Source organism: Oncorhynchus keta, chromosome 13 (assembly GCF_023373465.1).
Source record: "Oncorhynchus keta strain PuntledgeMale-10-30-2019 chromosome 13, Oket_V2, whole genome shotgun sequence".
Classification (NCBI taxonomy): domain Eukaryota; kingdom Metazoa; phylum Chordata; class Actinopteri; order Salmoniformes; family Salmonidae; genus Oncorhynchus; species Oncorhynchus keta.
In genome coordinates, this window is record NC_068433.1 from 5,548,477 (window position 1) to 5,569,868 (window position 21,392).

Sequence of the window (21,392 nt, forward strand, 5' to 3'; positions counted from 1 at the left end):
ATAGCTCAGTTGGTAGAGCGGAGGACTGTAGGTGAAATTGCTGTAATCCTTAGGTCGCTGGTTCAAATCCGGCTCAAAGGATTGTACTTTTTCTTGTGGCTTACCAATTTTTTTTTGACAGCAGTGCACCTTGACATGTGCTTGACAAGCAAATATCTTTCCCTGAGAGAAGAAATCTTCACTTGTTGACCTTTGAAAGGAATGTTGGTAGAGCAGCAGAGAGTTCTCGAGATTGCAACAGTTCTTAGGTCGCTGACTCAGAAGAGTATAACTTTTTCAGCAGTTGTACCAAGTTTTTGACTCATGCCAAGTGTTTCCCAAAAGCAAGTCATTCCCTGAGCGGGAATCAAACCCAGGCCGTGGTGGTAAAAGAACCGAATCCTAACCACTGGACCAAAAGGGAGAGAGAAAAAGACATTTCGCAGTGAGGTGGCTAAACAGCGATTTTATTCCTCGGCTCACTTTTTGTCTATTCCCAAATGCAGCTACTTGCAATCTAAGGGGATGTAGCTCAGAGGAATAGAGCATTAGTTGAACGTACGAAGACCTGGGGGCAATCCTCAGCAGCTCCAAGAAACCACCAAACTCAGCAGATTAATTTCTTAAAGGAAACATATGGTTCTGCCAAACCTCTGACCATCTAGGTGATGGCGTTTGACTATAATTGTCACCCTTTGATAGCTCAGTTGGTAGAGTGGAGGACTGTAGGTGAAATTGCTGTAATCCTTAGGTTGCTGGTTCAAATCCGGCTCAAAGGATTGTACTTTTTCTTGTGGCTTACACCAACTTTTTGACAGCAGTGCACCTTGACATGTGCTTGACAAACAAATATCTTTCCCTGAGAGAAGAAATCTTCACTTGTAGACCTTTGAAATTAATGTTGGTAGAGCAGCAGAGAGTTCTCGAGATTGCAACAGTTCTTAGGTCGCTGACTCAGAAGAGTATAACTTTTTCAGCAATTGTACCAAGTTTTTGACTCATGCCAAGTGTTTCCCCAAAAGCAAGTCATTCCCTGAGCGGGAATCAAACCCAGGCCGTGGTGGTAAAAGAACCGAATCCTAACCACTGGACCAAAAGGGAGAGAGAAAAAGACATTTCGCAGTGAGGTGTCTAAACAGCGATTTTATTCCTCGGCTCACTATTTGTCTATTCCCAAATGCAACTACTTGCAATCTAAGGGGATGTAGCTCAGAGGAATAGAGCATTAGTTGAACGTACGAAGACCTGGGGGCAATCCTCAGCAGCTCCAAGAAACCACCAAACTCAGCAGATTAATTTCTTAAAGGGAACATATGGTTCTGCCAAACCTCTGACCATCTAGGGAATGGCGTTTGACTATAATTGTCACCCTTTGATAGCTCAGTTGGTAGAGCGGAGGACTGTAGGTGAAATTGCTGTAATCCTTAGGTCGCTGGTTCAAATCCGGCTCAAAGGATTGTACTTTTTCTTGTGGCTTACACCAACTTTTTGACAGCAGTGCACCTTGACATGTGTTTGACAAACAAATATCTTTCCCTGAGAGAAGAAATCTTCACTTGTTGACCTTTGAAAGGAATGTTGGTAGAGCAGCAGAGAGTTCTCGAGATTGCAACAGTTCTTAGGTCGCTGACTCAGAAGAGTATAACTTTTTCAGCAGTTGTACCAAGTTTTTGACTCATGCCAAGTGTTTCCCCAAAAGCAAGTCATTCCCTGAGCGGGAATCAAACCCAGGCCGTGGTGGTAAAAGAACCGAATCCTAACCACTGGACCAAAAGGGAGAGAGAAAAAGACATTTCGCAGTGAGGTGGCTAAACAGCGATTTTATTCCTCGGCTCACTTTTTGTCTATTCCCAAATGCAACTACTTGCAATCTAAGGGGATGTAGCTCAGAGGAATAGAGCATTAGTTGAACGTACGAAGACCTGGGGGCAATCCTCAGCAGCTCCAAGAAACCACCAAACTCAGCAGATTAATTTCTAAAAGGGAACATATGGTTCTGCCAAACCTCTGACCATCTAGGGAATGGCGTTTGACTATAATTGTCACCCTTTGATAGCTCAGTTGGTAGAGCGGAGGACTGTAGGTGAAATTGCTGTAATCCTTAGGTCGCTGGTTCAAATCCGGCTCAAAGGATTGTACTTTTTCTTGTGGCTTACACCAACTTTTTGACAGCAGTGCACCTTGACATGTGCTTGACAAACAAATATCTTTCCCTGAGAGAAGAAATCTTCACTTGTAGACCTTTGAAATTAATGTTGGTAGAGCAGCAGAGAGTTCTCGAGATTGCAACAGTTCTTAGGTCGCTGACTCAGAAGAGTATAACTTTTTCAGCAGTTGTACCAAGTTTTTGACTCATGCCAAGTGTTTCCCCAAAAGCAAGTCATTCCCTGAGCGGGAATCAAACCCAGGCCGTGGTGGTAAAAGAACCGAATCCTAACCACTGGACCAAAAGGGAGAGAGAAAAAGACATTTCGCAGTGAGGTGGCTGAACAGCGATTTTATTCCTCGGCTCACTTTTTGTCTATTCCCAAATGCAACTACTTGCAATCTAAGGGGATGTAGCTCAGAGGAATAGAGCATTAGTTGAACGTACGAAGACCTGGGGGCAATCCTCAGCAGCTCCAAGAAACCACCAAACTCAGCAGATTAATTTCTAAAAGGGAACATATGGTTCTGCCAAACCTCTGACCATCTAGGGAATGGCGTTTGACTATAATTGTCACCCTTTGATAGCTCAGTTGGTAGAGCGGAGGACTGTAGGTGAAATTGCTGTAATCCTTAGGTCGCTGGTTCAAATCCGGCTCAAAGGATTGTACTTTTTCTTGTGGCTTACACCAACTTTTTGACAGCAGTGCACCTTGACATGTGTTTGACAAACAAATATCTTTCCCTGAGAGAAGAAATCTTCACTTGTTGACCTTTGAAATTAATGTTGGTAGAGCAGCAGAGAGTTCTCGAGATTGCAACAGTTCTTAGGTCGCTGACTCAGAAGAGTATAACTTTTTCAGCAGTTGTACCAAGTTTTTGACTCATGCCAAGTGTTTCCCCAAAAGCAAGTCATTCCCTGAGCGGGAATCAAACCCAGGCCGTGGTGGTAAAAGAACCGAATCCTAACCACTGGACCAAAAGGGAGAGAGAAAAAGACATTTCGCAGTGAGGTGGCTAAACAGCGATTTTATTCCTCGGCTCACTTTTTGTCTATTCCCAAATGCAACTACTTGCAATCTAAGGGGATGTAGCTCAGAGGAATAGAGCATTAGTTGAACGTACGAAGACCTGGGGGCAATCCTCAGCAGCTCCAAGAAACCACCAAACTCAGCAGATTAATTTCTTAAAGGGAACATATGGTTCTGCCAAACCTCTGACCATCTAGGGAATGGCGTTTGACTATAATTGTCACCCTTTGATAGCTCAGTTGGTAGAGCGGAGGACTGTAGGTGAAATTGCTGTAATCCTTAGGTCGCTGGTTCAAATCCGGCTCAAAGGATTGTACTTTTTCTTGTGGCTTACACCAACTTTTTGACAGCAGTGCACCTTGACATGTGTTTGACAAACAAATATCTTTCCCTGAGAGAAGAAATCTTCACTTGTAGACCTTTGAAATTAATGTTGGTAGAGCAGCAGAGAGTTCTCGAGATTGCAACAGTTCTTAGGTCGCTGACTCAGAAGAGTATAACTTTTTCAGCAGTTGTACCAAGTTTTTGACTCATGCCAAGTGTTTCCCCAAAAGCAAGTCATTCCCTGAGCGGGAATCAAACCCAGGCCGCGGTGGTAAAAGAACCGAATCCTAACCACTGGACCAAAAGGGAGAGAGAAAAAGACATTTCGCAGTGAGGTGGCTAAACAGCGATTTTATTCCTCGGCTCACTTTTTGTCTATTCCCAAATGCAACTACTTGCAATCTAAGGGGATGTAGCTCAGAGGAATAGAGCATTAGTTGAACGTACGAAGACCTGGGGGCAATCCTCAGCAGCTCCAAGAAACCACCAAACTCAGCAGATTAATTTCTAAAAGGGAACATATGGTTCTGCCAAACCTCTGACCATCTAGGGAATGGCGTTTGACTATAATTGTCACCCTTTGATAGCTCAGTTGGTAGAGCGGAGGACTGTAGGTGAAATTGCTGTAATCCTTAGGTCGCTGGTTCAAATCCGGCTCAAAGGATTGTACTTTTTCTTGTGGCAAACACCAACTTTTTGACAGCAGTGCACCTTGACATGTGCTTGACAAACAAATATCTTTCCCTGAGAGAAGAAATCTTCACTTGTTGACCTTTGAAAGGAATGTTGGTAGAGCAGCAGAGAGTTCTCGAGATTGCAACAGTCCTTAGGTCGCTGACTCAGAAGAGTATAACTTTTTCAGCAGTTGTACCAAGTTTTTGACTCATGCCAAGTGTTTCCCCAAAAGCAAGTCATTCCCTGAGCGGGAATCAAACCCAGGCCGTGGTGGTAAAAGAACCGAATCCTAACCACTGGACCAAAAGGGAGAGAGAAAAAGACATTTCGCAGTGAGGTGGCTAAACAGCGATTTTATTCCTCGGCTCACTTTTTGTCTATTCCCAAATGCAACTACTTGCAATCTAAGGGGATGTAGCTCAGAGGAATAGAGCATTAGTTGAACGAACGTACGAAGACCTGGGGGCAATCCTCAGCAGCTCCAAGAAACCACCAAACTCAGCAGATTAATTTCTTAAAGGGAACATATGGTTCTGCCAAACCTCTGACCATCTAGGGAATGGCGTTTGACTATAATTGTCACCCTTTGATAGCTCAGTTGGTAGAGCGGAGGACTGTAGGTGAAATTGCTGTAATCCTTAGGTCGCTGGTTCAAATCCGGCTCAAAGGATTGTACTTTTTCTTGTGGCTTACACCAACTTTTTGACAGCAGTGCACCTTGACATGTGTTTGACAAACAAATATCTTTCCCTGAGAGAAGAAATCTTCACTTGTAGACCTTTGAAATTAATGTTGGTAGAGCAGCAGAGAGTTCTCGAGATTGCAACAGTTCTTAGGTCGCTGACTCAGAAGAGTATAACTTTTTCAGCAGTTGTACCAAGTTTTTGACTCATGCCAAGTGTTTCCCCAAAAGCAAGTCATTCCCTGAGCGGGAATCAAACCCAGGCCGCGGTGGTAAAAGAACCGAATCCTAACCACTGGACCAAAAGGGAGAGAGAAAAAGACATTTCGCAGTGAGGTGGCTAAACAGCGATTTTATTCCTCGGCTCACTTTTTGTCTATTCCCAAATGCAACTACTTGCAATCTAAGGGGATGTAGCTCAGAGGAATAGAGCATTAGTTGAACGTACGAAGACCTGGGGGCAATCCTCAGCAGCTCCAAGAAACCACCAAACTCAGCAGATTAATTTCTAAAGGGAACATATGGTTCTGCCAAACCTCTGACCATCTAGGGAATGGCGTTTGACTATAATTGTCACCCTTTGATAGCTCAGTTGGTAGAGCGGAGGACTGTAGGTGAAATTGCTGTAATCCTTAGGTCGCTGGTTCAAATCCGGCTCAAAGGATTGTACTTTTTCTTGTGGCTTACACCAACTTTTTGACAGCAGTGCACCTTGACATGTGCTTGACAAACAAATATCTTTCCCTGAGAGAAGAAATCTTCACTTGTTGACCTTTGAAAGGAATGTTGGTAGAGCAGCAGAGAGTTCTCGAGATTGCAACAGTTCTTAGGTCGCTGACTCAGAAGAGTATAACTTTTTCAGCAGTTGTACCAAGTTTTTGACTCATGCCAAGTGTTTCCCCAAAAGCAAGTCATTCCCTGAGCGGGAATCAAACCCAGGCCGTGGTGGTAAAAGAACCGAATCCTAACCACTGGACCAAAAGGGAGAGAGAAAAATACATTTCGCAGTGAGGTGGCTAAACAGCGATTTTATTCCTCGGCTCACTTTTTGTCTATTCCCAAATGCAACTACTTGCAATCTAAGGGGATGTAGCTCAGAGGAATAGAGCATTAGTTGAACGTACGAAGACCTGGGGGCAATCCTCAGCAGCTCCAAGAAACCACCAAACTCAGCAGATTAATTTCTAAAAGGGAACATATGGTTCTGCCAAACCTCTGACCATCTAGGGAATGGCGTTTGACTATAATTGTCACCCTTTGATAGCTCAGTTGGTAGAGCGGAGGACTGTAGGTGAAATTGCTGTAATCCTTAGGTCGCTGGTTCAAATCCGGCTCAAAGGATTGTACTTTTTCTTGTGGCTTACACCAACTTTTTGACAGCAGTGCACCTTGACATGTGCTTGACAAACAAATATCTTTCCCTGAGAGAAGAAATCTTCACTTGTTGACCTTTGAAAGGAATGTTGGTAGAGCAGCAGAGAGTTCTCGAGATTGCAACAGTTCTTAGGTCGCTGACTCAGAAGAGTATAACTTTTTCAGCAGTTGTACCAAGTTTTTGACTTATGCCAAGTGTTTCCCCAAAAGCAAGTCATTCCCTGAGCGGGAATCAAACCCAGGCCGCGGTGGTAAAAGAACCGAATCCTAACCACTGGACCAAAAGGGAGAGAGAAAAAGACATTTCGCAGTGAGGTGGCTAAACAGCGATTTTATTCCTCGGCTCACTTTTTGTCTATTCCCAAATGCAACTACTTGCAATCTAAGGGGATGTAGCTCAGAGGAATAGAGCATTAGTTGAACGTACGAAGACCTGGGGGCAATCCTCAGCAGCTCCAAGAAACCACCAAACTCAGCAGATTAATTTCTAAAAGGGAACATATGGTTCTGCCAAACCTCTGACCATCTAGGGAATGGCGTTTGACTATAATTGTCACCCTTTGATAGCTCAGTTGGTAGAGCGGAGGACTGTAGGTGAAATTGCTGTAATCCTTAGGTCGCTGGTTCAAATCCGGCTCAAAGGATTGTACTTTTTCTTGTGGCTTACACCAACTTTTTGACAGCAGTGCACCTTGACATGTGCTTGACAAACAAATATCTTTCCCTGAGAGAAGAAATCTTCACTTGTTGACCTTTGAAAGGAATGTTGGTAGAGCAGCAGAGAGTTCTCGAGATTGCAACAGTCCTTAGGTCGCTGACTCAGAAGAGTATAACTTTTTCAGCAGTTGTACCAAGTTTTTGACTTATGCCAAGTGTTTCCCCAAAAGCAAGTCATTCCCTGAGCGGGAATCAAACCCAGGCCGCGGTGGTAAAAGAACCGAATCCTAACCACTGGACCAAAAGGGAGAGAGAAAAAGACATTTCGCAGTGAGGTGGCTAAACAGCGATTTTATTCCTCGGCTCACTTTTTGTCTATTCCCAAATGCAACTACTTGCAATCTAAGGGGATGTAGCTCAGAGGAATAGAGCATTAGTTGAACGTACGAAGACCTGGGGGCAATCCTCAGCAGCTCCAAGAAACCACCAAACTCAGCAGATTAATTTCTAAAAGGGAACATATGGTTCTGCCAAACCTCTGACCATCTAGGGAATGGCGTTTGACTATAATTCTCACCCTTTGATAGCTCAGTTGGTAGAGCGGAGCACTGTAGGTGAAATTGCTGTAATCCTTAGGTCGCTGGTTCAAATCCGGCTCAAAGGATTGTACTTTTTCTTGTGGCTTACAATTTTTTTTTGACAGCAGTGCACCTTGACATGTGCTTGACAAGCAAATATCTTTCCCTGAGAGAAGAAATCTTCACTTGTTGACCTTTGAAAGGAATGTTGGTAGAGCAGCAGAGAGTTCTCGAGATTGCAACAGTTCTTAGGTCGCTGACTCAGAAGAGTATAACTTTTTCAGCAGTTGTACCAAGATTTTGACTTATGCCAAGTGTTTCCCCAAAAGCAAGTCATTCCCTGAGCGGGAATCAAACCCAGGCCGCGGTGGTAAAAGAACCGAATCCTAACCACTGGACCAAAAGGGAGAGAGAAAAAGACATTTCGCAGTGAGGTGGCTAAACAGCGATTTTATTCCTCGGCTCACTTTTTGTCTATTCCCAAATGCAACTACTTGCAATCTAAGGGGATGTAGCTCAGAGGAATAGAGCATTAGTTGAACGTACGAAGACCTGCGGGCAATCCTCAGCAGCTCAAAGAAACCACCAAACTCAGCAGATTCATTTCTTAAAGGGAACATATGCTTCTGCCAATCCTCTGACCATCTAGGGAATGGCGTTTGACTATAATTGTCACCCTTTGATAGCTCAGTTGGTAGAGCGGAGGACTGTAGGTGAAATTGCTGTAATCCTTAGGTCGCTGGTTCAAATCCCCCTCAAAGTATAGTACTTTTTCTTGTGGCTTACACCAACTTTTTGACAGCAGTGCACCTTGACATGTGCTTGACAAACAAATATCTTTCCCTGAGAGAAGAAATCTTCACTTGTTGACCTTTGAAAGGAATGTTGGTAGAGCAGCAGAGAGTTCTCGAGATTGCAACAGTCCTTAGGTCGCTGACTCAGAAGAGTATAACTTTTTCAGCAGTTGTACCAAGTTTTTGACTTATGCCAAGTGTTTCCCCAAAAGCAAGTCATTCCCTGAGCGGGAATCAAACCCAGGCCGCGGTGGTAAAAGAACCGAATCCTAACCACTGGACCAAAAGGGAGAGAGAAAAAGACATTTCGCAGTGAGGTGGCTAAACAGCGATTTTATTCCTCGGCTCACTTTTTGTCTATTCCCAAATGCAACTACTTGCAATCTAAGGGGATGTAGCTCAGAGGAATAGAGCATTAGTTGAACGTACGAAGACCTGGGGGCAATCCTCAGCAGCTCCAAGAAACCACCAAACTCAGCAGATTAATTTCTAAAAGGGAACATATGGTTCTGCCAAACCTCTGACCATCTAGGGAATGGCGTTTGACTATAATTGTCACCCTTTGATAGCTCAGTTGGTAGAGCGGAGGACTGTAGGTGAAATTGCTGTAATCCTTAGGTCGCTGGTTCAAATCCGGCTCAAAGGATTGTACTTTTTCTTGTGGCAAACACCAACTTTTTGACAGCAGTGCACCTTGACATGTGTTTGACAAACAAATATCTTTCCCTGAGAGAAGAAATCTTCACTTGTTGACCTTTGAAAGGAATGTTGGTAGAGCAGCAGAGAGTTCTCGAGATTGCAACAATCCTTAGGTCGCTGACTCAGAAGAGTATAACTTTTTCAGCAGTTGTACCAAGTTTTTGACTTATGCCAAGTGTTTCCCCAAAAGCAAGTCATTCCCTGAGCGGGAATCAAACCCAGGCCGCGGTGGTAAAAGAACCGAATCCTAACCACTGGACCAAAAGGGGAGAGAGAAAAGACATTTCGCAGTGAGGTGGCTAAACAGCGATTTTATTCCTCGGCTCACTTTTTGTCTATTCCCAAATGCAACTACTTGCAATCTAAGGGGATGTAGCTCAGAGGAATAGAGCATTAGTTGAACGTACGAAGACCTGGGGGCAATCCTCAGCAGCTCCAAGAAACCACCAAACTCAGCAGATTAATTTCTTAAAGGGAACATATGGTTCTGCCAAACCTCTGACCATCTAGGTGATGGCGTTTGACTATATTTGTCACCCTTTGATAGCTCAGTTGGTAGAGTGGAGGACTGTAGGTGAAATTGCTGTAATCCTTAGGTCCCTGGTTCAAATCCGGCTCAAAGGATTGTACTTTTTCTTGTGGCAAACACCAACTTTTTGACAGCAGTGCACCTTGACATGTGCTTGACAAACAAATATCTTTCCCTGAGAGAAGAAATCTTCACTTGTAGACCTTTGAAATTAATGTTGGTAGAGCAGCAGAGAGTTCTCGAGATTGCAACAGTTCTTAGGTCGCTGACTCAGAAGAGTATAACTTTTTCAGCAGTTGTACCAAGTTTTTGACTTATGCCAAGTGTTTCCCCAAAAGCAAGTCATTCCCTGAGCGGGAATCAAACCCAGGCGCGGTGGTAAAAGAACCGAATCCTAACCACTGGACCAAAAGGGAGAGAGAAAAGACATTTCGCAGTGAGGTGGCTAAACAGCGATTTTATTCCTCGGCTCACTTTTTGTCTATTCCCAAATGCAACTACTTGCAATCTAAGGGGATGTAGCTCAGAGGAATAGAGCATTAGTTGAACGTACGAAGACCTGGGGGCAATCCTCAGCAGCTCCAAGAAACCACCAAACTCAGCAGATTAATTTCTAAAAGGGAACATATGGTTCTGCCAAACCTCTGACCATCTAGGGAATGGCGTTTGACTATAATTGTCACCCTTTGATAGCTCAGTTGGTAGAGCGGAGGACTGTAGGTGAAATTGCTGTAATCCTTAGGTCGCTGGTTCAAATCCGGCTCAAAGGATTGTACTTTTTCTTGTGGCTTACACCAACTTTTTGACAGCAGTGCACCTTGACATGTGCTTGACAAACAAATATCTTTCCCTGAGAGAAGAAATCTTCACTTGTTGACCTTTGAAAGGAATGTTGGTAGAGCAGCAGAGAGTTCTCGAGATTGCAACAGTTCTTAGGTCGCTGACTCAGAAGAGTATAACTTTTTCAGCAGTTGTACCAAGTTTTTGACTTATGCCAAGTGTTTCCCCAAAAGCAAGTCATTCCCTGAGCGGGAATCAAACCCAGGCCGCGGTGGTAAAAGAACCGAATCCTAACCACTGGACCAAAAGGGAGAGAGAAAAAGACATTTCGCAGTGAGGTGGCTAAACAGCGATTTTATTCCTCGGCTCACTTTTTGTCTATTCCCAAATGCAACTACTTGCAATCTAAGGGGATGTAGCTCAGAGGAATAGAGCATTAGTTGAACGTACGAAGACCTGGGGGCAATCCTCAGCAGCTCCAAGAAACCACCAAACTCAGCAGATTAATTTCTAAAAGGGAACATATGGTTCTGCCAAACCTCTGACCATCTAGGGAATGGCGTTTGACTATAATTGTCACCCTTTGATAGCTCAGTTGGTAGAGCGGAGGACTGTAGGTGAAATTGCTGTAATCCTTAGGTCGCTGGTTCAAATCCGGCTCAAAGGATTGTACTTTTTCTTGTGGCTTACACCAACTTTTTGACAGCAGTGCACCTTGACATGTGTTTGACAAACAAATATCTTTCCCTGAGAGAAGAAATCTTCACTTGTTGACCTTTGAAAGGAATGTTGGTAGAGCAGCAGAGAGTTCTCGAGATTGCAACAGTTCTTAGGTCGCTGACTCAGAAGAGTATAACTTTTTCAGCAGTTGTACCAAGTTTTTGACTCATGCCAAGTGTTTCCCCAAAAGCAAGTCATTCCCTGAGCGGGAATCAAACCCAGGCCGCGGTGGTAAAAGAACCGAATCCTAACCACTGGACCAAAAGGGAGAGAGAAAAAGACATTTCGCAGTGAGGTGGCTAAACAGCGATTTTATTCCTCGGCTCACTTTTTGTCTATTCCCAAATGCAACTACTTGCAATCTAAGGGGATGTAGCTCAGAGGAATAGAGCATTAGTTGAACGTACGAAGACCTGGGGGCAATCCTCAGCAGCTCCAAGAAACCACCAAACTCAGAAGATTAATTTCTAAAAGGGAACATATGGTTCTGCGAAACCTCTGACCATCTAGGGAATGGCGTTTGACTATAATTGTCACCCTTTGATAGCTCAGTTGGTAGAGCGGAGGACTGTAGGTGAAATTGCTGTAATCCTTAGGTCGCTGGTTCAAATCCGGCTCAAAGGATTGTACTTTTTCTTGTGGCTTACACCAACTTTTTGACAGCAGTGCACCTTGACATGTGTTTGACAAACAAATATCTTTCCCTGAGAGAAGAAATCTTCACTTGTTGACCTTTGAAAGGAATGTTGGTAGAGCAGCAGAGAGTTCTCGAGATTGCAACAATCCTTAGGTCGCTGACTCAGAAGAGTATAACTTTTTCAGCAGTTGTACCAAGTTTTTGACTCATGCCAAGTGTTGCCCCAAAAGCAAGTCATTCCCTGAGCGGGAATCAAACCCAGGCCGCGGTGGTAAAAGAACAGAATCCTAACCACTGGACCAAAAGGGAGAGAGAAAAAGACATTTCGCAGTGAGGTGGCTAAACAGCGATTTTATTCCTCGGCTCACTTTTTGTCTATTCCCAAATGCAACTACTTGCAATCTAAGGGGATGTAGCTCAGAGGAATAGAGCATTAGTTGAACGTACGAAGACCTGGGGGCAATCCTCAGCAGCTCCAAGAAACCACCAAACTCAGCAGATTAATTTCTTAAAGGGAACATATGGTTCTGCCAAACCTCTGACCATCTAGGTGATGGCGTTTGACTATATTTCTCACCCTTTGATAGCTCAGTTGGTAGAGCGGAGGACTGTAGGTGAAATTGCTGTAATCCTTAGGTCGCTGGTTCAAATCCGGCTCAAAGGATTGTACTTTTTCTTGTGGCTTACACCAACGTTTTGACAGCAGTGCAGCTTGACATGTGCTTGACAAGCAAATATCTTTCCCTGAGAGAAGAAATCTTCACTTGTTGACCTTTGAAAGGAATGTTGGTAGAGCAGCAGAGAGTTCTCGAGATTGCAACAGTTCTTAGGTCGCTGACTCAGAAGAGTATAACTTTTTCAGCAGTTGTACCAAGTTTTTGACTTATGCCAAGTGTTTCCCCAAAAGCAAGTCATTCCCTGAGCGGGAATCAAACCCAGGCCGCGGTGGTAAAAGAACCGAATCCTAACCACTGGACCAAAAGGGAGAGAGAAAAAGACATTTCGCAGTGAGGTGGCTAAACAGCGATTTTATTCCTCGGCTCACTTTTTGTCTATTCCCAAATGCAACTACTTGCAATCTAAGGGGATGTAGCTCAGAGGAATAGAGCATTAGTTGAACGTACGAAGACCTGGGGGCAATCCTCAGCAGCTCCAAGAAACCACCAAACTCAGCAGATTAATTTCTTAAAGGGAACATATGGTTCTGCCAAACCTCTGACCATCTAGGTGATGGCGTTTGACTATAATTGTCACCCTTTGATAGCTCAGTTGGTAGAGCGGAGGACTGTAGGTGAAATTGCTGTAATCCTTAGGTCGCTGGTTCAAATCCGGCTCAAAGGATTGTACTTTTTCTTGTGGCTTACAATTTTTTTTTGACAGCAGTGCACCTTGACATGTGCTTGACAAGCAAATATCTTTCCCTGAGAGAAGAAATCTTCACTTGTTGACCTTTGAAAGGAATGTTGGTAGAGCAGCAGAGAGTTCTCGAGATTGCAACAGTCCTTAGGTCGCTGACTCAGAAGAGTATAACTTTTTCAGCAGTTGTACCAAGATTTTGACTTATGCCAAGTGTTTCCCCAAAAGCAAGTCATTCCCTGAGCGGGAATCAAACCCAGGCCACGGTGGTAAAAGAACCGAATCCTAACCACTGGACCAAAAGGGAGAGAGAAAAAGACATTTCGCAGTGAGGTGGCTAAACGGCGATTTTATTTCTCGGCTCACTTTTAGTCTATTCCCAAATGCAACTACTTGCAATCTAAGGGGATGTAGCTCAGAGGAATAGAGCATTAGTTGAACGTACGAAGCCCTGGGGGCAATCCTCAGCAGCTCAAAGAAACCACCAAACTCAGCAGATTAATTTCTTAAAGGGAACATATGTTCTGCCAAACCTCTGACCATCTAGGGGATGGCGTTTGACTATATTTGTCACCCTTTGATAGCTCAGTTGGTAGAGCGGAGGACTGTAGGTGAAATTGCTGTAATCCTTAGGTCGCTGGTTCAAATCCGGCTCAAAGGATTGTACTTTTTCTTGTGGCTTACACCAATTTTTTTTTGACAGCAGTGCACCTTGACATGTGCTTGACAAGCAAATATCTTTCCCTGAGAGAAGAAATCTTCACTTGTTGACCTTTGAAAGGAATGTTGGTAGAGCAGCAGAGAGTTCTCGAGATTGCAACAGTTCTTAGGTCGCTGACTCAGAAGAGTATAACTTTTTCAGCAGTTGTACCAAGTTTTTGACTCATGCCAAGTGTTTCCCCAAAAGCAAGTCATTCCCTGAGCGGGAATCAAACCCAGGCCGCGGTGGTAAAAGAACCGAATCCTAACCACTGGACCAAAAGGGAGAGAGAAAAAGACTTTTCGCAGTGAGGTGTCTAAACAGCGATTTTATTTCTCGGCTCACTTTTTGTCTATTCCCAAATGCAACTACTTGCAATCTAAGGGGATGTAGCTCAGAGGAATAGAGCATTAGTTGAACGTACGAAGACCTGGGGGCAATCCTCAGCAGCTCCAAGAAACCACCAAACTCAGCAGATTAATTTCTTAAAGGGAACATATGGTTCTGCCAAACCTCTGACCATCTAGGTGATGGCGTTTGACTAAATTTTTCACCCTTTGATAGCTCAGTTGGTAGAGTGGAGGACTGTAGGTGAAATTGCTGTAATCCTTAGGTCGCTGTTTCAAATCCGGCTCAAAGGATTGTACTTTTTCTTGTGGCTTACACCAACTTTTTGACAGCAGTGCACCTTGACATGTGCTTGACAAGCAAATATCTTTCCCTGAGAGAAGAAATCTTCACTTGTTGACCTTTGAAAGGAATGTTGGTAGAGCAGCAGAGAGTTCTCGAGATTGCAAAAGTTCTTAGGTCGCTGACTCAGAAGAGTATAACTTTTTCAGCAGTTGTACCAAGTTTTTGACTCATGCCAAGTGTTTCCCCAAATGCAAGTCATTCCCTGAGCGGGAATCAAACCCAGGCCGCGGTGGTAAAAGAACCGAATCCTAACCACTGGACCAAAAGGGAGAGAGAAAAAGACATTTCGCAGTGAGGTGGCTAAACAGCGATTTTATTCCTCGGCTCACTTTTTGTCTATTCCCAAATGCAACTACTTGCAATCTAAGGGGATGTAGCTCAGAGGAATAGAGCATTAGTTGAACGTACGAAGACCTGGGGGCAATCCTCAGCAGCTCCAAGAAACCACCAAACTCAGCAGATTAATTTCTTAAAGGGAACATATGGTTCTGCCAAACCTCTGACCATCTAGGGGATGGCGTTTGACTATATTTGTCACCCTTTGATAGCTCAGTTGGTAGAGCGGAGGACTGTAGGTGAAATTGCTGTAATCCTTAGGTCGCTGGTTCAAATCCGGCTCAAAGGATTGTACTTTTTCTTGTGGCTTACACCAACTTTTTGACAGCAGTGCACCTTGACATGTGCTTGACAAGCAAATATCTTTCCCTGAGAGAAGAAATCTTCACTTGTTGACCTTTGAAAGGAATGTTGGTAGAGCAGCAGAGAGTTCTCGAGATTGCAACAGTCCTTAGGTCGCTGACTCAGAAGAGTATAACTTTTTCAGCAGTTGTACCAAGTTTTTGACTTATGCCAAGTGTTTCCCCAAAAGCAAGTCATTCCCTGAGCGGGAATCAAACCCAGGCCGCGGTGGTAAAAGAACCGAATCCTAACCACTGGACCAAAAGGGAGAGAGAAAAGACATTTCGCAGTGAGGTGGCTAAACAGCGATTTTATTCCTCAGCTCACTTTTTGTCTATTCCCAAATGCAACTACTTGCAATCTAAGGGATGTAGCTCAGAGGAATAGAGCATTAGTTGAACGTACGAAGACCTGGGGGCAATCCTCAGCAGCTCCAAGAAACCACCAAACTCAGCAGATTAATTTCTAAAAGGGAACATATGGTTCTGCCAAACCTCTGACCATCTAGGGATGGCGTTTGACTATAATATCACCCTTTGATAGCTCAGTTGGTAGAGCGGAGGACTGTAGGTGAAATTGCTGTAATCCTTAGGTCGCTGGTTCAAATCCGGCTCAAAGGATTGTACTTTTTCTTGTGGCTTACACCAACTTTTTGACAGCAGTGCACCTTGACATGTGCTTGACAAGCAAATATCTTTCCCTGAGAGAAGAAATCTTCACTTGTTGACCTTTGAAAGGAATGTTGGTAGAGCAGCAGAGAGTTCTCGAGATTGCAACAGTTCTTAGGTCGCTGACTCAGAAGAGTATAACTTTTTCAGCAGTTGTACCAAGTTTTTGACTCATGCCAAGTGTTTCCCCAAATGCAAGTCATTCCCTGAGCGGGAATCAAACCCAGGCCGCGGTGGTAAAAGAACCGAATCCTAACCACTGGACCAAAAGGGAGAGAGAAAAAGACATTTCGCAGTGAGGTGGCTAAACAGCGATTTTATTCCTCGGCTCACTTTTTGTCTATTCCCAAATGCAACTACTTGCAATCTAAGGGGATGTAGCTCAGAGGAATAGAGCATTAGTTGAACGTACGAAGACCTGGGGGCAATCCTCAGCAGCTCCAAGAAACCACCAAACTCAGCAGATTAATTTCTTAAAGGGAACATATGGTTCTGCCAAACCTCTGACCATCTAGGGAATGGCGTTTGACTATAATTGTCACCCTTTGATAGCTCAGTTGGTAGAGCGGAGGACTGTAGGTGAAATTGCTGTAATCCTTAGGTCGCTGGTTCAAATCCGGCTCAAAGGATTGTACTTTTTCTTGTGGCTTACACCAACTTTTTGACAGCAGTGCACCTTGACATGTGCTTGACAAACAAATATCTTTCCCTGAGAGAAGAAATCTTCACTTGTTGACCTTTGAAAGGAATGTTGGTAGAGCAGCAGAGAGTTCTCGAGATTGCAACAGTTCTTAGGTCGCTGACTCAGAAGAGTATAACTTTTTCAGCAGTTGTACCAAGTTTTTGACTTATGCCAAGTGTTTCCCCAAAAGCAAGTCATTCCCTGAGCGGGAATCAAACCCAGGCCGCGGTGGTAAAAGAACCGAATCCTAACCACTGGACCAAAAGGGAGAGAGAAAAAGACATTTCGCAGTGAGGTGGCTAAACAGCGATTTTATTCCTCGGCTCACTTTTTGTCTATTCCCAAATGCAACTACTTGCAATCTAAGGGGATGTAGCTCAGAGGAATAGAGCATTAGTTGAACGTACGAAGACCTGGGGGCAATCCTCAGCAGCTCCAAGAAACCACCAAACTCAGCAGATTAATTTCTTAAAGGGAACATATGGTTCTGCCAAACCTCTGACCATCTAGGGAATGGCGTTTGACTATAATTGTCACCCTTTGATAGCTCAGTTGGTAGAGCGGAGGACTGTAGGTGAAATTGCTGTAATCCTTAGGTCGCTGGTTCAAATCCGGCTCAAAGGATTGTACTTTTTCTTGTGGCTTACACCAACTTTTTGACAGCAGTGCACCTTGACATGTGCTTGACAAACAAATATCTTTCCCTGAGAGAAGAAATCTTCACTTGTTGACCTTTGAAAGGAATGTTGGTAGAGCAGCAGAGAGTTCTCGAGATTGCAACAGTTCTTAGGTCGCTGACTCAGAAGAGTATAACTTTTTCAGCAGTTGTACCAAGTTTTTGACTTATGCCAAGTGTTTCCCCAAAAGCAAGTCATTCCCTGAGCGGGAATCAAACCCAGGCCGCGGTGGTAAAAGAACCGAATCCTAACCACTGGACCAAAAGGGAGAGAGAAAAAGACATTTCGCAGTGAGGTGGCTAAACAGCGATTTTATTCCTCGGCTCACTTTTTGTCTATTCCCAAATGCAACTACTTGCAATCTAAGGGGATGTAGCTCAGAGGAATAGAGCATTAGTTGAACGTACGAAGACCTGGGGGCAATCCTCAGCAGCTCCAAGAAACCACCAAACTCAGCAGATTAATTTCTAAAAGGGAACATATGGTTCTGCCAAACCTCTGACCATCTAGGGAATGGCGTTTGACTATAATTGTCACCCTTTGATAGCTCAGTTGGTAGAGCGGAGGACTGTAGGTGAAATTGCTGTAATCCTTAGGTCGCTGGTTCAAATCCGGCTCAAAGGATTGTACTTTTTCTTGTGGCTTACACCAACTTTTTGACAGCAGTGCACCTTGACATGTGCTTGACAAGCAAATATCTTTCCCTGAGAGAAGAAATCTTCACTTGTTGACCTTTGAAAGGAATGTTGGTAGAGCAGCAGAGAGTTCTCGAGATTGCAACAGTTCTTAGGTCGCTGACTCAGAAGAGTATAACTTTTTCAGCAGTTGTACCAAGTTTGACTCATGCCAAGTGTTTCCCCAAAAGCAAGTCATTCCCTGAGCGGGAATCAAACCCAGGCCGCGGTGGTAAAAGAACCGAATCCTAACCACTGGACCAAAAGGGAGAGAGAAAAAGACATTTCGCAGTGAGGTGGCTAAACAGCGATTTTATTCCTCGGCTCACTTTTTGTCTATTCCCAAATGCAACTACTTGCAATCTAAGGGGATGTAGCTCAGAGGAATAGAGCATTAGTTGAACGTACGAAGACCTGGGGGCAATCCTCAGCAGCTCCAAGAAACCACCAAACTCAGCAGATTAATTTCTTAAAGGGAACATATGGTTCTGCCAAACCTCTGACCATCTAGGGAATGGCGTTTGACTATAATTGTCACCCTTTGATAGCTCAGTTGGTAGAGCGGAGGACTGTAGGTGAAATTGCTGTAATCCTTAGGTCGCTGGTTCAAATCCGGCTCAAAGGATTGTACTTTTTCTTGTGGCTTACAAATTTTTTTTGACAGCAGTGCACCTTGACATGTGCTTGACAAGCAAATATCTTTCCCTGAGAGAAGAAATCTTCACTTGTTGACCTTTGAAAGGAATGTTGGTAGAGCAGCAGAGAGTTCTCGAGATTGCAACAGTCCTTAGGTCGCTGACTCAGAAGAGTATAACTTTTTCAGCAGTTGTACCAAGTTTTTGACTTATGCCAAGTGTTTCCCCAAAAGCAAGTCATTCCCTGAGCGGGAATCAAACCCAGGCCGCGGTGGTAAAAGAACCGAATCCTAACCACTGGACCAAAAGGGAGAGAGAAAAAGACATTTCGCAGTGAGGTGGCTAAACAGCGATTTTATTCCCCGGCTCACTTTTTGTCTATTCCCAAATGCAACTACTTGCAATCTAAGGGGATGTAGCTCAGAGGAATAGAGCATTAGTTGAACGTACGAAGACCTGGGGGCAATCCTCAGCAGCTCCAAGAAACCACCAAACTCAGCAGATTCATTTCTTAAAGGGAACATATGCTTCTGCCAAACCTCTGACCATCGAGGGAATGGCGTTTGACTATAATTGTCACCCTTTGATAGCTCAGTTGGTAGAGCGGAGGACTGTAGGTGAAATTGCTGTAATCCTTAGGTCGCTGGTTCAAATCCGGCTCAAAGAATTGTACTTTTCTTGTGGCTTACACCAACTTTTTGACAGCAGTGCACCTTGACATGTGCTTGACAAGCAAATATCTTTCCCTGAGAGAAGAAATCTTCACTTGTTGACCTTTGAAAGGAATGTTGGTAGAGCAGCAGAGAGTTCTCGAGATTGCAACAGTTCTTAGGTCGCTGACTCAGAAGAGTATAACTTTTTCAGCAGTTGTACCAAGTTTTTGACTCATGCCAAGTGTTTCCCCAAATGCAAGTCATTCCCTGAGCGGGAATCAAACCCAGGCCGCGGTGGTAAAAGAACCGAATCCTAACCACTGGACCAAAAGGGAGAGAGAAAAGACATTTCGCAGTGAGGTGGCTAAACAGCGATTTTATTCCTCGGCTCACTTTTTGTCTATTCCCAAATGCAACTACTTGCAATCTAAGGGGATGTAGCTCAGAGGAATAGAGCATTAGTTGAACGTACGAAGACCTGGGGGCAATCCTCAGCAGCTCCAAGAAACCACCAAACTCAGCAGATTAATTTCTAAAAGGGAACATATGGTTCTGCCAAACCTCTGACCATCTAGGGGATGGCGTTTGACTATAATTGTCACCCTTTGATAGCTCAGTTGGTAGAGCGGAGGACTGTAGGTGAAATTGCTGTAATCCTTAGGTCGCTGGTTCAAATCCGGCTCAAAGGATTGTACTTTTTCTTGTGGCTTACACCAACTTTTTGACAGCAGTGCACCTTGACATGTGCTTGACAAGCAAATATCTTTCCCTGAGAGAAGAAATCTTCACTTGTTGACCTTTGAAAGGAATGTTGGTAGAGCAGCAGAGAGTTCTCGAGATTGCAACAGTCCTGAGGTCGCTGACTCAGAAGAGTATAACTTTTTCAGCAGTTGTACCAAGTTTTTGACTTATGCCAAGTGTTTCCCCAAAAGCAAGTCATTCCCTGAGCGGGAATCAAACCCAGGCCGCGGTGGTAAAAGAACCGAATCCTAACCACTGGACCAAAAGGGAGAGAGAAAAAGACATTTCGCAGTGAGGTGGCTAAACAGCGATTTTATTCCTCGGCTCACTTTTTGTCTATTCCCAAATGCAACTACTTGCAATCTAAGGGGATGTAGCTCAGAGGAATAGAGCATTAGTTGAACGTACGAAGACCTGGGGGCAATCCTCAGCAGCTCCAAGAAACCACCAAACTCAGCAGATTAATTTCTTAAAGGGAACATATGGTTCTGCCAAACCTCTGACCATCTAGGTGATGGCGTTTGACTATATTTGTCACCCTTTGATAGCTCAGTTGGTAGAGTGGAGGACTGTAGGTGAAATTGCTGTAATCCTTAGGTCCCTGGTTCAAATCCGGCTCAAAGGATTGTACTTTCTTGTGGCTTACACCAATTTTTTTTTGACAGCAGTGCACCTTGACATGTGCTTGACAAGCAAATATCTTTCCCTGAGAGAAGAAATCTTCACCAACTTTTTGACAGAATGTGCACCAGAGAGTTTGACATGTGCTTGACAAACAAATATCTTTCCCTGAGAGAAGAAATCTTCACTTGTTGACCTTTGAAAGGAATGTTGGTAGAGCAGCAGAGAGTTCTCGATATATTATTATATTATATTATTATATTAGGAATAGAGCATTAGTTGAACGTACAAAGACCTGGGGGCAATCCTCAGCAGCTCCAAGAAACCACCAAACTCAGCAGATTAATTTCTAAAAGGGAACATATGGTTCTGCCTAACCTCTGACCATTTAGGGAATGGCGTTTGACTATAATTGTCCCCCTTTTGTTAGCTCAGTTGGTAGAGCGGAGGACTGTAGGTGAAATTGCTGTAATCCTTAGGTCGCTGTTTCAAATCTGGCTCAAAGGATTGTACTTTTTCTTGTGGCTTACACCAACTTTTTGACAGCAGTGCACCTTGACATGTGCTTGACAAACAAATATATTTCCCTGAGAGAAGAAATCTACACTTGTTGACCTTTGAAAGGAATGTTGGTAGAGCAGCAGAGAGTTCTCGAGATTGCAACAGTCCTTAGGTCGCTGACTCAGAAGAGTATAACTTTTTCAGCAGTTGTACCAAGTTTTTGACTTATGCCAAGTGTTTCCCCAAAAGCAAGTCATTCCCTGAGCGGGAATCAAACCCAGGCCGCGGTGGTAAAAGAACCGAATCCTAACCACTGGACCAAAAGGGAGAGAGAAAAAGACATTTCGCAGTGAGGTGGCTAAACAGCGATTTTATTCCTCGGCTCACTTTTTGTCTATTCCCAAATGCAACTACTTGCAATCTAAGGGGATGTAGCTCAGAGGAATAGAGCATTAGTTGAACGTACGAAGACCTGGGGGCAATCCTCAGCAGCTCCAAGAAACCACCAA

General features: G+C 44.0%; 29 non-coding genes across 29 annotated transcripts; all 29 read left to right on the plus strand.

Annotated features, from left to right (window-relative positions):
* Window positions 1–671: 671 nt before the first annotated feature.
* On the plus strand, window positions 672–758 carry trnay-gua (transfer RNA tyrosine (anticodon GUA)). The gene is given in 2 exon segments: window positions 672–708; window positions 723–758. It is a non-coding gene; the product is annotated as a tRNA-Tyr (tRNA).
* Window positions 759–1,348: 590 nt separating this feature from the next.
* trnay-gua (transfer RNA tyrosine (anticodon GUA)) lies at window positions 1,349–1,435 on the plus strand. Its single transcript is given in 2 exon segments — window positions 1,349–1,385; window positions 1,400–1,435. It is a non-coding gene; the product is annotated as a tRNA-Tyr (tRNA).
* Window positions 1,436–2,025: 590 nt separating this feature from the next.
* Window positions 2,026–2,112, plus strand: trnay-gua (transfer RNA tyrosine (anticodon GUA)). Its single transcript is given in 2 exon segments — window positions 2,026–2,062; window positions 2,077–2,112. It is a non-coding gene; the product is annotated as a tRNA-Tyr (tRNA).
* A 590-nt stretch (window positions 2,113–2,702) lies between these two features.
* On the plus strand, window positions 2,703–2,789 carry trnay-gua (transfer RNA tyrosine (anticodon GUA)). Its single transcript is given in 2 exon segments — window positions 2,703–2,739; window positions 2,754–2,789. It is a non-coding gene; the product is annotated as a tRNA-Tyr (tRNA).
* A 590-nt stretch (window positions 2,790–3,379) lies between these two features.
* trnay-gua (transfer RNA tyrosine (anticodon GUA)) lies at window positions 3,380–3,466 on the plus strand. Its single transcript is given in 2 exon segments — window positions 3,380–3,416; window positions 3,431–3,466. It is a non-coding gene; the product is annotated as a tRNA-Tyr (tRNA).
* Window positions 3,467–4,056: 590 nt separating this feature from the next.
* On the plus strand, window positions 4,057–4,143 carry trnay-gua (transfer RNA tyrosine (anticodon GUA)). Its single transcript is given in 2 exon segments — window positions 4,057–4,093; window positions 4,108–4,143. It is a non-coding gene; the product is annotated as a tRNA-Tyr (tRNA).
* Window positions 4,144–4,737: 594 nt separating this feature from the next.
* trnay-gua (transfer RNA tyrosine (anticodon GUA)) lies at window positions 4,738–4,824 on the plus strand. Its single transcript is given in 2 exon segments — window positions 4,738–4,774; window positions 4,789–4,824. It is a non-coding gene; the product is annotated as a tRNA-Tyr (tRNA).
* Window positions 4,825–5,413: 589 nt separating this feature from the next.
* On the plus strand, window positions 5,414–5,500 carry trnay-gua (transfer RNA tyrosine (anticodon GUA)). Its single transcript is given in 2 exon segments — window positions 5,414–5,450; window positions 5,465–5,500. It is a non-coding gene; the product is annotated as a tRNA-Tyr (tRNA).
* Window positions 5,501–6,090: 590 nt separating this feature from the next.
* On the plus strand, window positions 6,091–6,177 carry trnay-gua (transfer RNA tyrosine (anticodon GUA)). Its single transcript is given in 2 exon segments — window positions 6,091–6,127; window positions 6,142–6,177. It is a non-coding gene; the product is annotated as a tRNA-Tyr (tRNA).
* Window positions 6,178–6,767: 590 nt separating this feature from the next.
* Window positions 6,768–6,854, plus strand: trnay-gua (transfer RNA tyrosine (anticodon GUA)). The gene is given in 2 exon segments: window positions 6,768–6,804; window positions 6,819–6,854. It is a non-coding gene; the product is annotated as a tRNA-Tyr (tRNA).
* A 590-nt stretch (window positions 6,855–7,444) lies between these two features.
* Window positions 7,445–7,531, plus strand: trnay-gua (transfer RNA tyrosine (anticodon GUA)). The gene is given in 2 exon segments: window positions 7,445–7,481; window positions 7,496–7,531. It is a non-coding gene; the product is annotated as a tRNA-Tyr (tRNA).
* A 1,267-nt stretch (window positions 7,532–8,798) lies between these two features.
* trnay-gua (transfer RNA tyrosine (anticodon GUA)) lies at window positions 8,799–8,885 on the plus strand. The gene is given in 2 exon segments: window positions 8,799–8,835; window positions 8,850–8,885. It is a non-coding gene; the product is annotated as a tRNA-Tyr (tRNA).
* Window positions 8,886–9,475: 590 nt separating this feature from the next.
* trnay-gua (transfer RNA tyrosine (anticodon GUA)) lies at window positions 9,476–9,562 on the plus strand. Its single transcript is given in 2 exon segments — window positions 9,476–9,512; window positions 9,527–9,562. It is a non-coding gene; the product is annotated as a tRNA-Tyr (tRNA).
* Window positions 9,563–10,150: 588 nt separating this feature from the next.
* On the plus strand, window positions 10,151–10,237 carry trnay-gua (transfer RNA tyrosine (anticodon GUA)). Its single transcript is given in 2 exon segments — window positions 10,151–10,187; window positions 10,202–10,237. It is a non-coding gene; the product is annotated as a tRNA-Tyr (tRNA).
* A 590-nt stretch (window positions 10,238–10,827) lies between these two features.
* trnay-gua (transfer RNA tyrosine (anticodon GUA)) lies at window positions 10,828–10,914 on the plus strand. Its single transcript is given in 2 exon segments — window positions 10,828–10,864; window positions 10,879–10,914. It is a non-coding gene; the product is annotated as a tRNA-Tyr (tRNA).
* A 590-nt stretch (window positions 10,915–11,504) lies between these two features.
* Window positions 11,505–11,591, plus strand: trnay-gua (transfer RNA tyrosine (anticodon GUA)). Its single transcript is given in 2 exon segments — window positions 11,505–11,541; window positions 11,556–11,591. It is a non-coding gene; the product is annotated as a tRNA-Tyr (tRNA).
* A 590-nt stretch (window positions 11,592–12,181) lies between these two features.
* Window positions 12,182–12,268, plus strand: trnay-gua (transfer RNA tyrosine (anticodon GUA)). Its single transcript is given in 2 exon segments — window positions 12,182–12,218; window positions 12,233–12,268. It is a non-coding gene; the product is annotated as a tRNA-Tyr (tRNA).
* Window positions 12,269–12,858: 590 nt separating this feature from the next.
* On the plus strand, window positions 12,859–12,945 carry trnay-gua (transfer RNA tyrosine (anticodon GUA)). The gene is given in 2 exon segments: window positions 12,859–12,895; window positions 12,910–12,945. It is a non-coding gene; the product is annotated as a tRNA-Tyr (tRNA).
* A 589-nt stretch (window positions 12,946–13,534) lies between these two features.
* Window positions 13,535–13,621, plus strand: trnay-gua (transfer RNA tyrosine (anticodon GUA)). The gene is given in 2 exon segments: window positions 13,535–13,571; window positions 13,586–13,621. It is a non-coding gene; the product is annotated as a tRNA-Tyr (tRNA).
* Window positions 13,622–14,214: 593 nt separating this feature from the next.
* Window positions 14,215–14,301, plus strand: trnay-gua (transfer RNA tyrosine (anticodon GUA)). Its single transcript is given in 2 exon segments — window positions 14,215–14,251; window positions 14,266–14,301. It is a non-coding gene; the product is annotated as a tRNA-Tyr (tRNA).
* A 590-nt stretch (window positions 14,302–14,891) lies between these two features.
* Window positions 14,892–14,978, plus strand: trnay-gua (transfer RNA tyrosine (anticodon GUA)). The gene is given in 2 exon segments: window positions 14,892–14,928; window positions 14,943–14,978. It is a non-coding gene; the product is annotated as a tRNA-Tyr (tRNA).
* A 586-nt stretch (window positions 14,979–15,564) lies between these two features.
* On the plus strand, window positions 15,565–15,651 carry trnay-gua (transfer RNA tyrosine (anticodon GUA)). The gene is given in 2 exon segments: window positions 15,565–15,601; window positions 15,616–15,651. It is a non-coding gene; the product is annotated as a tRNA-Tyr (tRNA).
* A 590-nt stretch (window positions 15,652–16,241) lies between these two features.
* Window positions 16,242–16,328, plus strand: trnay-gua (transfer RNA tyrosine (anticodon GUA)). Its single transcript is given in 2 exon segments — window positions 16,242–16,278; window positions 16,293–16,328. It is a non-coding gene; the product is annotated as a tRNA-Tyr (tRNA).
* Window positions 16,329–16,918: 590 nt separating this feature from the next.
* trnay-gua (transfer RNA tyrosine (anticodon GUA)) lies at window positions 16,919–17,005 on the plus strand. The gene is given in 2 exon segments: window positions 16,919–16,955; window positions 16,970–17,005. It is a non-coding gene; the product is annotated as a tRNA-Tyr (tRNA).
* Window positions 17,006–17,595: 590 nt separating this feature from the next.
* trnay-gua (transfer RNA tyrosine (anticodon GUA)) lies at window positions 17,596–17,682 on the plus strand. The gene is given in 2 exon segments: window positions 17,596–17,632; window positions 17,647–17,682. It is a non-coding gene; the product is annotated as a tRNA-Tyr (tRNA).
* A 588-nt stretch (window positions 17,683–18,270) lies between these two features.
* trnay-gua (transfer RNA tyrosine (anticodon GUA)) lies at window positions 18,271–18,357 on the plus strand. Its single transcript is given in 2 exon segments — window positions 18,271–18,307; window positions 18,322–18,357. It is a non-coding gene; the product is annotated as a tRNA-Tyr (tRNA).
* Window positions 18,358–18,947: 590 nt separating this feature from the next.
* Window positions 18,948–19,034, plus strand: trnay-gua (transfer RNA tyrosine (anticodon GUA)). The gene is given in 2 exon segments: window positions 18,948–18,984; window positions 18,999–19,034. It is a non-coding gene; the product is annotated as a tRNA-Tyr (tRNA).
* Window positions 19,035–19,622: 588 nt separating this feature from the next.
* On the plus strand, window positions 19,623–19,709 carry trnay-gua (transfer RNA tyrosine (anticodon GUA)). The gene is given in 2 exon segments: window positions 19,623–19,659; window positions 19,674–19,709. It is a non-coding gene; the product is annotated as a tRNA-Tyr (tRNA).
* Window positions 19,710–20,299: 590 nt separating this feature from the next.
* On the plus strand, window positions 20,300–20,386 carry trnay-gua (transfer RNA tyrosine (anticodon GUA)). The gene is given in 2 exon segments: window positions 20,300–20,336; window positions 20,351–20,386. It is a non-coding gene; the product is annotated as a tRNA-Tyr (tRNA).
* Window positions 20,387–21,392: the final 1,006 nt, after the last annotated feature.